General features: G+C 41.4%; 1 long non-coding RNA gene across 2 annotated transcripts; it reads right to left on the bottom strand.

Annotated features, from left to right (window-relative positions):
• Nucleotides 1-1,741: 1,741 nt before the first annotated feature.
• On the bottom strand, nucleotides 1,742-6,975 carry LOC139771065 (uncharacterized). Of its 2 annotated transcripts, none has more exons than XR_011717869.1 (5): nucleotides 6,075-6,975; nucleotides 5,851-5,975; nucleotides 5,512-5,592; nucleotides 2,783-5,413; nucleotides 1,742-2,658 (listed from the first exon to the last, which is right to left on the bottom strand). It is a non-coding gene; the product is annotated as an uncharacterized lncRNA (long non-coding RNA). The 2 variants fall into 2 exon arrangements; XR_011717868.1 differs by lacking the exon at nucleotides 1,742-2,658 and having other exon boundaries at nucleotides 4,456-5,413; nucleotides 6,075-6,180; nucleotides 6,322-6,966.
• Nucleotides 6,976-13,134: the final 6,159 nt, after the last annotated feature.

Below are 13,134 nucleotides of genomic sequence, written 5' to 3'. Positions count from 1 at the left end.
CTCGCGGCCGATCGCCGTTAATACTCCCGCGTGATCCGATTCGAGGGACGCCAGGGTTTCGTTTTAATGTCTGCACTATAGTGTAGACATTATGTGTAGCCATGGCTCGGTGTTTGGATAACGTCAATGAAATTAGAAGTTGTATCGTTAGATAATGAAGATATGGAAGGTGTTGAAGATGTTGTGGATTGACAATTTGTTGCATTGAAAGAACCACTTTTGTAGCAGTATCTTTAAGAATGCTCTGTAAATTAGGTATGAATAAAATTTAGTTTATTATTAGATAACTGATTAAAATTAGTTAAATATTTCCACCAATGGCTGCCGAGCCATAGTTACAATAGGCGGCCGATAAGTGGCGGCGGCGTCACTTGTGAAATGATTAATTTGTTAATTTTTCAATAAAAATGCAATAAATCATTAAAATAATGATGGAGCAATAAGGAGCAATCGTTCTATGCCGGATTTAATTGCATAGAGTTATTAGAAATATGTTTTTGAGTGAAAGTTATAAATTTTACGTTTTTTTTAAATATCTTAAAAAATAATAATTTTAAAAGGGGAGCAATTGTTGATTCTGAGGGAGCAATTAGGGAGCAATCGTATGAGCTATAGTTTATTAAAAAATATGAACTTCCAGCGCCAACTTATTTCCGGTGATTTCAGCAGTGATGTCAGATGCTCGACGCTCGGTCAGCCGCGAGCCGGTGAGAATCGTGCTAGGCTTCTCGACGCTCACGCTCGCGCGCGCGCACCTAGGTCTTGTCGTACTTATTAATTACTTATGATATTTATTGATTTTATATATATATATAAAATAAATAAATAAATAAATAAATAAATATAAATATATATAATATATAATATTAAAAAAAAAATATATATATATATATATATATATGAAGCCGAGACCGAAGATTAATGAACAATACTATTGTTATTATATAATAATAAAGAAAACTTATTTTGTAATTTGAAAATAATTTCTTATTTTTTTATTAGCAAATCGTTAACTTTTCTAAAGTTGTTAGAAAATATGCGAATAATTTTAATGATTGTCAAATAATTTTCCTAGTTTATATGTATTACATAACAACTCATTGCGAAAAAACCCTGACTGAGATAATATTTTTTCGCAATAAATTCTTTACAGTAATATTCGGGGAAAGGGGGGATGTTAGATACGATTTGTATCAGCATCAAAAATTAAATCAATTTGCGATTTATTTAAGTAAATTTACTGTTCTAACGAAAAAACTGTGTTTCAAGACCGACAATTCGTTGGCGCGCAGTTTAGTTGGAAATAGTATTAGAAATTCACACGGAAATTATTTGCTACTTAGATCCTAGCTCGGACTTGATGGCGTTCTTATATTATATTAATTTAATGTCAAATATACAGTCTTAATAACTAATTTTTGAAGGAAATTTATAGTTTTTAGAGAAAGAAAATTCTCGAAATTATCGATGATTATACGTGATATAAAATTTGAATATTCCATTTGTTTTCAAACTTTGTGCGCTCGCCGCAGTGACTATTGTTAAAATGCAATGCATTCTGCGCTCGCCGCAGTGACTACTGTCAAAATGCATTCTGCGCTTAGCGCTGTTTATAATGTGCAAATAAAATATACGCTCGCTCATCTATCTGCATTAGTGTCATCTTGTGCACTGTGTTCATACAAGAATTCGTGCAAATGGAGTAAATTGCTACCCATATGTGCACATGGGTGCATTATATCTTACCGTTTAGAGTACAAAATATCTATTCTCTAATGGGTAGATATGATTGCAACCCGTCTGTAATACACAGCAGCGTGTTTATAATCCAGTAAGTAAATTAATAGCAAATTGTTGCCAATTTGGCATTAAACTCACTTACAAAGAACTTTGCCCATTTTTATAAAGGTTTTAGGCCCCTCGCGTTTAGTAACGAGATTTAAAATGAAAGATTATTGTTGGAGAATCGAAATATTTCTATATAAACATAATCCTTTATTGTAAGTTAATACCGTTCAGAGATACACTCTTTGAAAAATTAGAAAAATGTACGAAATGGCTTTGTTTCATTCGATTTTTCGACATCCTAGGCACCTCCCTGTGATGACGGATAATAAACTATTTTAATATATCAATTGAAGTAGGGGAGACCGGGGCCTAACCGTCAGTTTTTTTTCGGTGCCGATTTTTAACAAGAAAATAAATAATTTTAGTTAAATGTGGTATACCACTGTAAAGAGTGAACCTTTAGCTACAAAATTTATATAGGAAATTTTTATCTACGTCGCTTTGTTTAACCGGTATAGAGCAAAAACGACAACGGTGGAAAAATTGAAATCTCAAAAATGCCGGGGTTTAACCGTCACACTGCATTTTCAATACATATACGTACATCTAATCCTGAAAAATGATAGGATACATCTTAATAATTGTTTTTTAAGAGAAAAATATAAAAATTTATTTAAAATTTTTATGCGAAACGTTATTAAAAAATAGTTACGAGGGTTCCTCTTTCCGCAGAAGTTACTCGCCCGACTTGTCTCACTCCTCGACGTCCGATGACTCTATTCGGTGTCTGAACGGTTGTAATTCCCGTCTCATCCATATTCCATATGCAGTGAGCCTGGAAATGCCTTGGAAATGCACCCGGACTGCTTACTGACGGATTAACCCCAAACACAAGTTTCAGGTTTGATTGCCCACGAAATATTAGACATCAACGATAATGAAAAAACTACACTGGATTCGTGTTCAGCATGCATTACTCTTTATAATCACGTACCTCGAGATTTGGAGAGCAAATATTATTGCAGATATTACAAAATTTCCACGCGCAGAAAATGTAACTTTCACCTTCCGAAAACACGTTTGCCCTCGTAAAAATCATAACACGGCAGGTAACCTGCCGAAACTCCGTTGGTCACATGGGTACCATAAGCAGCGTTTACAATGTTAATAGCGAGTTCGCACAATATACAGATTCCGAGATATTTGATTTGACGGTTCAACCCCGGCGACGGTTAGGCCCCGGTCTCCCCTACTTTATACAAATAAATTTGTTACTACTGATCCAGCTAATTGCAAGTTTCTGGATGTGAGTCAGGGATATTCAAAATAATGGATTGTAACCATTACCACTATCACCACGGAGAAAAGTCCTGGATGCCGAGAAATCAAATGAAAGAATGCTATATAGTATATTTTTCTAATGTTTCAGAAAGTGTATCTCTAAACAATGTCGACTTAGAGGATTATGTCTGTAGAATATTCTGATCCTCTAACAATAATTTTTTATTTTAGCAAAGTCTCGTTGTTAGACGCGAGGGTTCTAAAATAGCAATTCAATTTATTACTCGATTAACTGGCGCAATATATACAAAAATGCACAACGTTTCGGCTCTATATTCGAGCCCTTTTCAAGTGCGAACTGAAACAGGAACAGCGAAAAAGAAAAACAATATAAATAAATCGAGACAATATTAAGTTAACGACGTTATTAAATATTGAGCAATACCTATCATCTATTGACTCGTCACATAATTAGTACAGATTCCTGAGTTCACGAGCATGTTCCCGCATGGCCCTAAAGGTCAGCTGTGGACCAATCTTAATTTGTAGCAACAATGATATATGAGGAGAGAAAGCGACGATCAAGAAAAACTTACGAATCTCATAATAGAATTTCGCGTATGACTAGTTCTTCGTTGCGACATGTTACATGTATGCGAGTACTTGGGAGACTGAGCGGACAAAGAAAGAAACAAGGTGTCCCGAGGTAGAAATATAAACAATCAAACTGACATGATGACACTGTCGTATATCGTATTTAAATTCTCCGTATCTTTTTTTAAATTGATCGTGTTCTTATTTTTCTTTATAAAGAACATTTCAGCGATCTCTCTCATTTTCAAGTGAGGTTCTTTGTGTAATATTTTCGGATCTGACCACTTAAAATTGTGGTCATTCTGTATCCGGTGCTTGCTTACGACAGAGAAATTGCTGTCATGTTTTTTAATATCGCTGAAATGTTCTTTCACTCTTGTCTCGAGATGTCTCTTCGTCTGCCCAATGTAAGACGCGTCGCAATTCTCACAATCAATTTTGTAAACCACATTAGTTTCCTTGTTAGTCGCTAATCTGTCCTTGCCCCTCCTGATGACAGCACTGAGTTTTTTCGGTATCTTATATACCACGTCACAGCGGACTCTCTCAAGAGTACCCCGTATGCCCGCGCTTAAGCCCTTCACATAAGGGATCACCACACATCTGCGTACATCAAACGTGCTGTCGCGTTCGGAATTAGTACTCAAGTCCCTTCTATTTTCTAATTGTCGCAATCTATTGTTAATATGCTTATTAACCTAAAATAGTTCTAAAATAGACAGGGTTTTTTGTGGCAAATCCAATTATTAATAAAGTGAAACGTGATATAAAATAATGTAAAATCTCATAAAGTGAGAGAATGTAAATGTAATGTTTTATTATAAAATAACAATAAATATTTTAAAATTGAAAAATCTTCCTATACTTATCTTCCCTATAATCATGTAATGGTCATCACCTGCGATGACGTTTAAAATTTCCAAAGAACTTTGTTCCCAATTGCAAATAACACTTAATATAATACTAAAAAGCAACGTACATTAAAATATGTTTAACGCATTACATTTGTTTTGCTTTTTCACTTAACTTTTGCATATACCCTACAATAGATTAGGCAGTAAAAATAATCAATAACTCAATAACATAAATGTTTTGTCGTTTATAGATCTTCACAAGTTCGAATTCCATTTCAACAATGACAAAATCTTTTCCTGTTCATATTTTTTATTGTTTCTATCGTATATCGACTGATATCTTTCGGGAGGTCGTATCTTAAAAACTGTCACTTTACAGGATTCGTAAATTTTTGTTTTGTTGATAAGCGACAAACAAGATAGTTTGCTTTACTTTCAAAAGTATAGTGATTTGGAATTAAAATACAGCTTTATTGTTTAATTTGATATTATTCGTGGAAAACAAACGCAAAAACGCAATTTTTATAGATACGACGTACTTTAAAATTGTAATCAAATAAACAAGTTACGACATATTTAGTTTTAAATAACATTTATTATTGTTATTTAAAAATAAATATGTCGTATCTTGTTCATTATTTGATTATAATTTTGAAGTGCAAATTTGTCGTATCTACAAATACGAGAAAATACGAGAAAATTTTGACAACTAATTCATTTTTGGTAATTTATTTCAAGATAGGATGTAGACATTTAGCTTCGGGGTTGCCTGACTAAGCGTTTAAGCAGAAAAACCGGAAATTGTGTAAAATCGACCTCGAATTGTGTAAGATACGACCTCACAGCTTCGCAGGATTCCCTCGCTGCTCCGATGTCACCTTCTGCGTCGTTATTTTCTGAAACATTCAAATGAACGATTCGATTAAGTAAAGACAGAAGAAATAGAAAATTTGTGACATAAATGACATAGTACGTGAAAATCAATTACACTCACCACCTTCTTTTAGGCTGCTCGGGATGTCCCTCGTGTTCCCTCGATGCGAAGCAACGTTGCTCCTTCCCGCGTGGATATTTTCTGTAACATAAAAATAATCGAATCGATTAAATAATTGTCACACGCATCGAACATCTTATTCGTTATTCAGATTAATATTATATTTTAAATTACTTCTTCGAAAAAAATCTTTACGTTAGAATCAACTTGAATCAAATTTTTCAAAATATTTCTTTTTACTAATTTAAATTTCGAAACACGATTTAATGTAACAACTGAATAAGCACAAACGAAAAAAGAGATTCTATATCTTTAGAAAAAATAAAAAGTAACATTTACCAGAAGTGTTGGTACGCCGATGCCCGATGCCTATCCTAGGCCTCCTTCTCCTCTCAGGCTGCTCGGAATGTCAGCTACGCAGGATTCCCTCGCTGCTCCGATGTCACCTTCTGCGTCGTTATTTTCTGAAACATTCAAATGAACGATTCGATTAAGTAAAGACAGAAGAGATAGAAAATTTTTGGACATAAGTGACATAGTACGTGAAAATCAATTACACTCACCACTTTCTTTCATGCTGTTCCGGCCGCAAAATCCACCCCCACCTCCGGGTCAGATAGGAGTCTCGAGCCACATTGAGACTCGTGGCAATGCAGTGTGACTTCATCCCTTAAGCAAGAAAAATCAAGAAGCATTTCAGCTATATTGCATTAATTTTACAACGTTTTTGCAATATAGTCAAAATGTTTCTTGACTTTTCTCGCTTAATGGAAATGTAATTGCTGAAAGGAATTAAAAATTATTCCCTACCTGCGTTTTAACTAGGTCCCTTTTTTTTTTTTTTTTTTTTACGTGGTGGAAATCTTCCATCACTGGAATCCCCACGACGTCCTGGAGGCAACCCGTCAGCAGTGGCAACCAGTCACGGTGGCTGTGCCACCGATCGGGGAGCACCACTGGTCGGGGAGTGCCTCCATTCTTCCGGGGTTTGAGTGACCAGTGACCCCCCTTTCGGGAGGAAGACTCCCCCTTCCCCGGGGCGGAGCGGGGGGAGTGCCGGATTCTGCAGAGAGCAGAACATTAAAGTTCCGCCATTTCCCCGCAGCCTACCGGCTAAAACCACCACGAGTGACCCTAACAGAGGATTTATTTATTACACGCTCACTGCTGAGAAAAGCGTGATGTCGCCGAAGGCAGACAGGAGGAGGATTTATTTTTTACACGCTCACTACTGGAGAAAAGCGTGATGTCGCCGAAGGCAGACAGGAGGAGGATTTATTTTTTACACGCTCACTACTGGAGAAAAGCGTGATGTCGCCGAAGGCAGACAGGAGGAGGATTTATTTTTTACACGCTCACTACTGGAGAAAAGCGTGATGTCGCCGAAGGCAGACAGGAGGAGGATTTACTTTTTACACGCTCACTACTGGAGAAAAGCGTGATGTCGCCGAAGGCAGACAGGAGGAGGATTTAATTTTTACACGCTCACTACTGGAGAAAAGCGTGATGTCGCCGAAGGCAGACAGGAGGAGGATTTACTTTTTACACGCTCACTACTGGAGAAAAGCGTGATGTCGCCGAAGGCAGACAGGGGAGGATTTACTTTTTACACGCTCACTACTGGAGGAAAAGCGTGATGTCGCCGAAGGCAGACAGGAGGAGGATTTACTTTTTACACGCTCACTACTGGAGAAAAGCGTGATGTCGCCGAAGGCAGACAGGAGGAGGATTTACTTTTTACACGCTCACTACTGGAGAAAAGCGTGATGTCGCCGAAGGCAGACAGGAGGAGGATTTACTTTTTACACGCTCACTACTGGAGAAAAGCGTGATGTCGCCGAAGGCAGACAGGAGGAGGATTTACTTTTTACACGCTCACTACTGGAGAAAAGCGTGATGTCGCCGAAGGCAGACAGGAGGAGGATTTACTTTTTACACGCTCACTACTGGAGAAAAGCGTGATGTCGCCGAAGGCAGACAGGAGGAGGATTTACTTTTTACACGCTCACTACTGGAGAAAAGCGTGATGTCGCCGAAGGCAGACAGGAGGAGGATTTACTTTTTACACGCTCACTACTGGAGAAAAGCGTGATGTCGCCGAAGGCAGACAGGAGGAGGATTTACTTTTTACACGCTCACTACTGGAGAAAAGCGTGATGTCGCCGAAGGCAGACAGGAGGAGGATTTACTTTTTACACGCTCACTACTGGAGAAAAGCGTGATGTCGCCGAAGGCAGACAGGAGGAGGATTTACTTTTTACACGCTCACTACTGGAGAAAAGCGTGATGTCGCCGAAGGCAGACAGGAGGAGGATTTACTTTTTACACGCTCACTACTGGAGAAAAGCGTGATGTCGCCGAAGGCAGACAGGAGGAGGATTTACTTTTTACACGCTCACTACTGGAGAAAAGCGTGATGTCGCCGAAGGCAGACAGGAGGAGGATTTACTTTTTACACGCTCACTACTGGAGAAAAGCGTGATGTCGCCGAAGGCAGACAGGAGGAGGATTTACTTTTTACACGCTCACTACTGGAGAAAAGCGTGATGTCGCCGAAGGCAGACAGGAGGAGGATTTACTTTTTACACGCTCACTACTGGAGAAAAGCGTGATGTCGCCGAAGGCAGACAGGAGGAGGATTTACTTTTTACACGCTCACTACTGGAGAAAAGCGTGATGTCGCCGAAGGCAGACAGGAGGAGGATTTACTTTTTACACGCTCACTACTGGAGAAAAGCGTGATGTCGCCGAAGGCAGACAGGAGGAGGATTTACTTTTTACACGCTCACTACTGGAGAAAAGCGTGATGTCGCCGAAGGCAGACAGGAGGAGGATTTACTTTTTACACGCTCACTACTGGAGAAAAGCGTGATGTCGCCGAAGGCAGACAGGAGGAGGATTTACTTTTTACACGCTCACTACTGGAGAAAAGCGTGATGTCGCCGAAGGCAGACAGGAGGAGGATTTACTTTTTACACGCTCACTACTGGAGAAAAGCGTGATGTCGCCGAAGGCAGACAGGAGGAGGATTTACTTTTTACACGCTCACTACTGGAGAAAAGCGTGATGTCGCCGAAGGCAGACAGGAGGAGGATTTACTTTTTACACGCTCACTACTGGAGAAAAGCGTGATGTCGCCGAAGGCAGACAGGAGGAGGATTTACTTTTTACACGCTCACTACTGGAGAAAAGCGTGATGTCGCCGAAGGCAGACAGGAGGAGGATTTACTTTTACACGCTCACTACTGGAGAAAAGCGTGATGTCGCCGAAGGCAGACAGGAGGAGGATTTACTTTTTACACGCTCACTACTGGAGAAAAGCGTGATGTCGCCGAAGGCAGACAGGAGGAGGATTTACTTTTTACACGCTCACTACTGGAGAAAAGCGTGATGTCGCCGAAGGCAGACAGGAGGAGGATTTACTTTTTACACGCTCACTACTGGAGAAAAGCGTGATGTCGCCGAAGGCAGACAGGAGGAGGATTTACTTTTTACACGCTCACTACTGGAGAAAAGCGTGATGTCGCCGAAGGCAGACAGGAGGAGGATTTACTTTTTACACGCTCACTACTGGAGAAAAGCGTGATGTCGCCGAAGGCAGACAGGAGGAGGATTTACTTTTTACACGCTCACTACTGGAGAAAAGCGTGATGTCGCCGAAGGCAGACAGGAGGAGGATTTACTTTTTACACGCTCACTACTGGAGAAAAGCGTGATGTCGCCGAAGGCAGACAGGAGGAGGATTTACTTTTTACACGCTCACTACTGGAGAAAAGCGTGATGTCGCCGAAGGCAGACAGGAGGAGGATTTACTTTTTACACGCTCACTACTGGAGAAAAGCGTGATGTCGCCGAAGGCAGACAGGAGGAGGATTTACTTTTTACACGCTCACTACTGGAGAAAAGCGTGATGTCGCCGAAGGCAGACAGGAGGAGGATTTACTTTTTACACGCTCACTACTGGAGAAAAGCGTGATGTCGCCGAAGGCAGACCCTTAGGAGGTTTTCTGTCAGGGTTTTCCTTCCCTTAGGTCGGTTAGGAGAGCCTAAGCTCCTCTCTCACGGCTCCGACCAGCCGAGCGGACTTTTTATAGAGGCCGCTTACCTCGCGAGTCCTTAAAAGGACTCCCCGGTCCACGACAGACCCGTAGGGCTGCCGTAGATTGCGGTACTTGTGTGCTCGGGTACTCCGGGTGCGCAAAACCCGTAGTGGAGGGCTCCCCCGTGCCCCTAAAGGGTCCGGGAGGACTCCCCCCACCCCCTGGAGGGAAGATTTATTACACGCTTAACTTTATCAGCGTGATGTCTTTAGCAGACAAAATTTTTTACACGCTTAATTTTTTTCAAGCGTGATGTCTTTTGCAGACTCGAGCCACATTGAGACTCGTGGCAATGCAGTGTGACTTCATCCCTTAAGCAAGAAAAATCAAGAAGCATTTCAGCTATATTGCATCAATTTTACAACGTTTTTGCAATATAGTCAAAATGTTTCTTGACTCTTCTCGCTTAATGGAAATGTAATTGCTGAAAGGAATTAAAAATTATTCCCTACGTTTTAACTAAGTAGCTTTTTTTTTTCTTTTTACGTGGTGGAAATCTTCCATCACTGGAATCCCCACGACGTCCTGGAGGCAACCCGTCAGCAGTGGCAACCAGTCACGGTGGCTGTGCCACCGATCGGGGAGCACCACTGGTCGGGGAGTGCCTCCATTCTTCCGGGGTTTGAGTGACCAGTGACCCCCCTTTCGGGAGGAAGACCCCCCCTTCCCCGGGGCGGGGCGGGGGGAGTGCCGGATTCTGCGGAGAGCAGAACATTAAAGTTCCGCCATTTCCCCGCAGCCTACCGGCTAAAACCACCACGAGTGACCCTAACACCGCGTCGAGCGAGCAAGGGGGGAAGTCGCGCCGCGTGTCACTGCCGCCGGTAGACAACGCGCGTATTTATACGGTCGAGCGAGCAAGGGGGGAAGTCGCGCCGCGTGTCACTGCCGCCGGTAGACAACGCGCCGATTTATACGGTCGAGCGAGCAAGGGGGGAAGTCGCGCCGCGTGTCACTGCCGCCGGTAGACAACGCGCCGATTTATACGGTCGAGCGAGCAGGGGGGGAGGTCGCGCCGCGTGTCACTGCCGCCGGTAGACAACGCGCCGATTTATACGGTCGAGCGAGCAGGGGGGGAGGTCGCGCCGCGTGTCACTGCCGCCGGTAGACAACGCGCCGATTTATACGGTCGAGCGAGCAGGGGGGGAAGTCGCGCCGCGTGTCACTGCCGCCGGTAGACCCCGCGCCGATTTATACGGTCGAGCGAGCAGGGGGGGAGGTCGCGCCGCGTGTCACTGCCGCCGGTAGACAACGCGCCGATTTATACGGTCGAGCGAGCAGGGGGGGAGGTCGCGCCGCGTGTCACTGCCGCCGGTAGACAACGCGCCGATTTATACGGTCGAGCGAGCAGGGGGGGAGGTCGCGCCGCGTGTCACAGCGCCGGTAGATGATTATAATGTTGCGGTTGATTACGAATCGTTGCGATCGTTAATAAGCGCGCGTTAATCATATCGGAAAAAAATAAACAACTACGTTGGATCGTTAATAAAATCTTAATTAAGTGACTTAATTTTGCTTTTAATTTTACAATGATACGCGTAATTAATGTATTCGTCCAAGAATTAATACACAGCAGCAATGGAAAGTAAAACAGAATTATATTATCAAGAAATGAAAGAATTTTATGTTAATCGCGTTCTAATAAAAATCGTCGTGATTATATCTTCCCGGAAGAGGAGAACGAGCGAATATAATTTTTCTAGCTCTACCGGGAATCGAACCCGGGACCTTTGGCTCAATAGACCAGTGCGCTGTCTACTAGGCCATGCTCGTCCTCAATAAAATATACACAGAGAAAAAATAATGTTGTATCAACAGCATTAGTCTAATTGGAAATAATCTTGTTTTATTTCATTAAAACAAAAGCATAATGTATTGAATCAACAAGATTATTTCCAATTAGACTCAGGCTGTTGATACAACATTATTTTTTTCTCCGTGTATATTTGCCAAATTTAAATAATTGCCTATAAATTTCAGGCGACTGGTATACTTCGCATGTTCTGCGATACAAATAACATTAGATGCATTAATAAATAATGCATCGACATAACGTATGTGCTTATGGATGCATTCTCCCGTAAGCACAATAAATCGATAAATAATGATGATGCTCCAGGATTAATTATTTAGCCTAGTCTGATCTAGTCTATCCATTTTAGAGCAACGAATTTGTAAGAAGTCGCATTTATCTATAGTACTATTATGTGGATACAATACATAAATATATCTAATATAGGTCTCACAAATTCGTTACCCCATACTATTGTAAAAAATTCGTCACTCACCGATCCGATGCGCAACGGGCGGAGTAATTCGGCCACGTAACTACGATGATACTGTAACAAAAACGAAAGATATAAATTAAAGAGGCGCTGAAAATGATAAATGTTTCAAAAAATACACATAATTTTACGCGCATCTAAATTCGTCTTTCAATTAGATTCACTGATATAATTATCTATTTTCCGGAAAAAATATTTACAAAAATAAATTTTTATAAAATTTTAAATAATTTCTTTTTTTCTAATTAGTTTTAGCTTATCGAAATAAAACTCCGAATAAATGAGGAAAAACTATTAATTTTATGCAGATAAAAGATGATACTTACCCCAAGGTTGCTCCGCCGGGGCCCGATGTCTCTCTCAGACCTCCTCCTCCTCTCAGGACGTCAGGCTTCCTCCTCTCATCGCGCACAGGACACTCGCGAGAAACACTCGCGGATAATAAACTACAATCGCGCGCGGACTAATTTCATTAAAAGTCTTTCTCGCGCGATACTGTACGGCACTCCCGTTTAAAAAAGTCCTTTAGTCCGATTATACTTGAACGGCACTCCCGAAGCAAACGCGACGAACCGGCTGCGGTTCGTTTATTCAATTAAATCGGCGGACGAGGGTACGTTAGCTTCCCCGTCTTTGAATTTTTATCCAAGCAGAACAAGAGTTTTGCTTGGGTAAAATCCTCGTACTGGGTACTGGGCCTTCCCACCTCGCCAAGGTCGTACCCATGGGAAGGAAGTACTTTACTCTGTAGTAATATAAAAACAGGTAACATAGATTGATTAAACAAAACCACAATTAAGATTGAATATCGTATGCACATTACGCCGCGGTATCGAGCACGTAAATCTCGCGAAGGTAAGTACTATTAATGCATGCTTTGCACGATAAGGAGTCGCGATTATACGCGGCACGAAATACACGAGTCACAAAAATAAGAAATATTCACGAACGAGCGTTGTATCGTTGTATCACAGCGTGCTATTTACTTGAATCATTTACTTGAATCACGATACGATTTCACGTTGTCACTCGGCCCTCTTTCCGCTCTTCGAAAAGAATCGGGGATAATCGCACGACAATTCCGGCACAGCACACAGCACGTTCAAAGCACGACACGATTCGAGATATGCCGCGTAAATGAATGCCACGCACATTCGATGGTCCAGCGACATATGGCGGCCCGGGCCGGGACGAGCGATTATCGCCCGCGAATATCACGACGAAACTACAAATCACTC

Source organism: Temnothorax nylanderi, unplaced genomic scaffold, assembly GCF_030848795.1.
Source record: "Temnothorax nylanderi isolate EJ_2023f unplaced genomic scaffold, tnyl_v1.0 TNYL_tig0035_pilon, whole genome shotgun sequence".
NCBI lineage: Eukaryota > Metazoa > Arthropoda > Insecta > Hymenoptera > Formicidae > Temnothorax > Temnothorax nylanderi.
The sequence above is the reverse complement of the archived record's forward strand: the minus strand, read 5'-3'. Positions and strand labels throughout refer to the sequence as shown.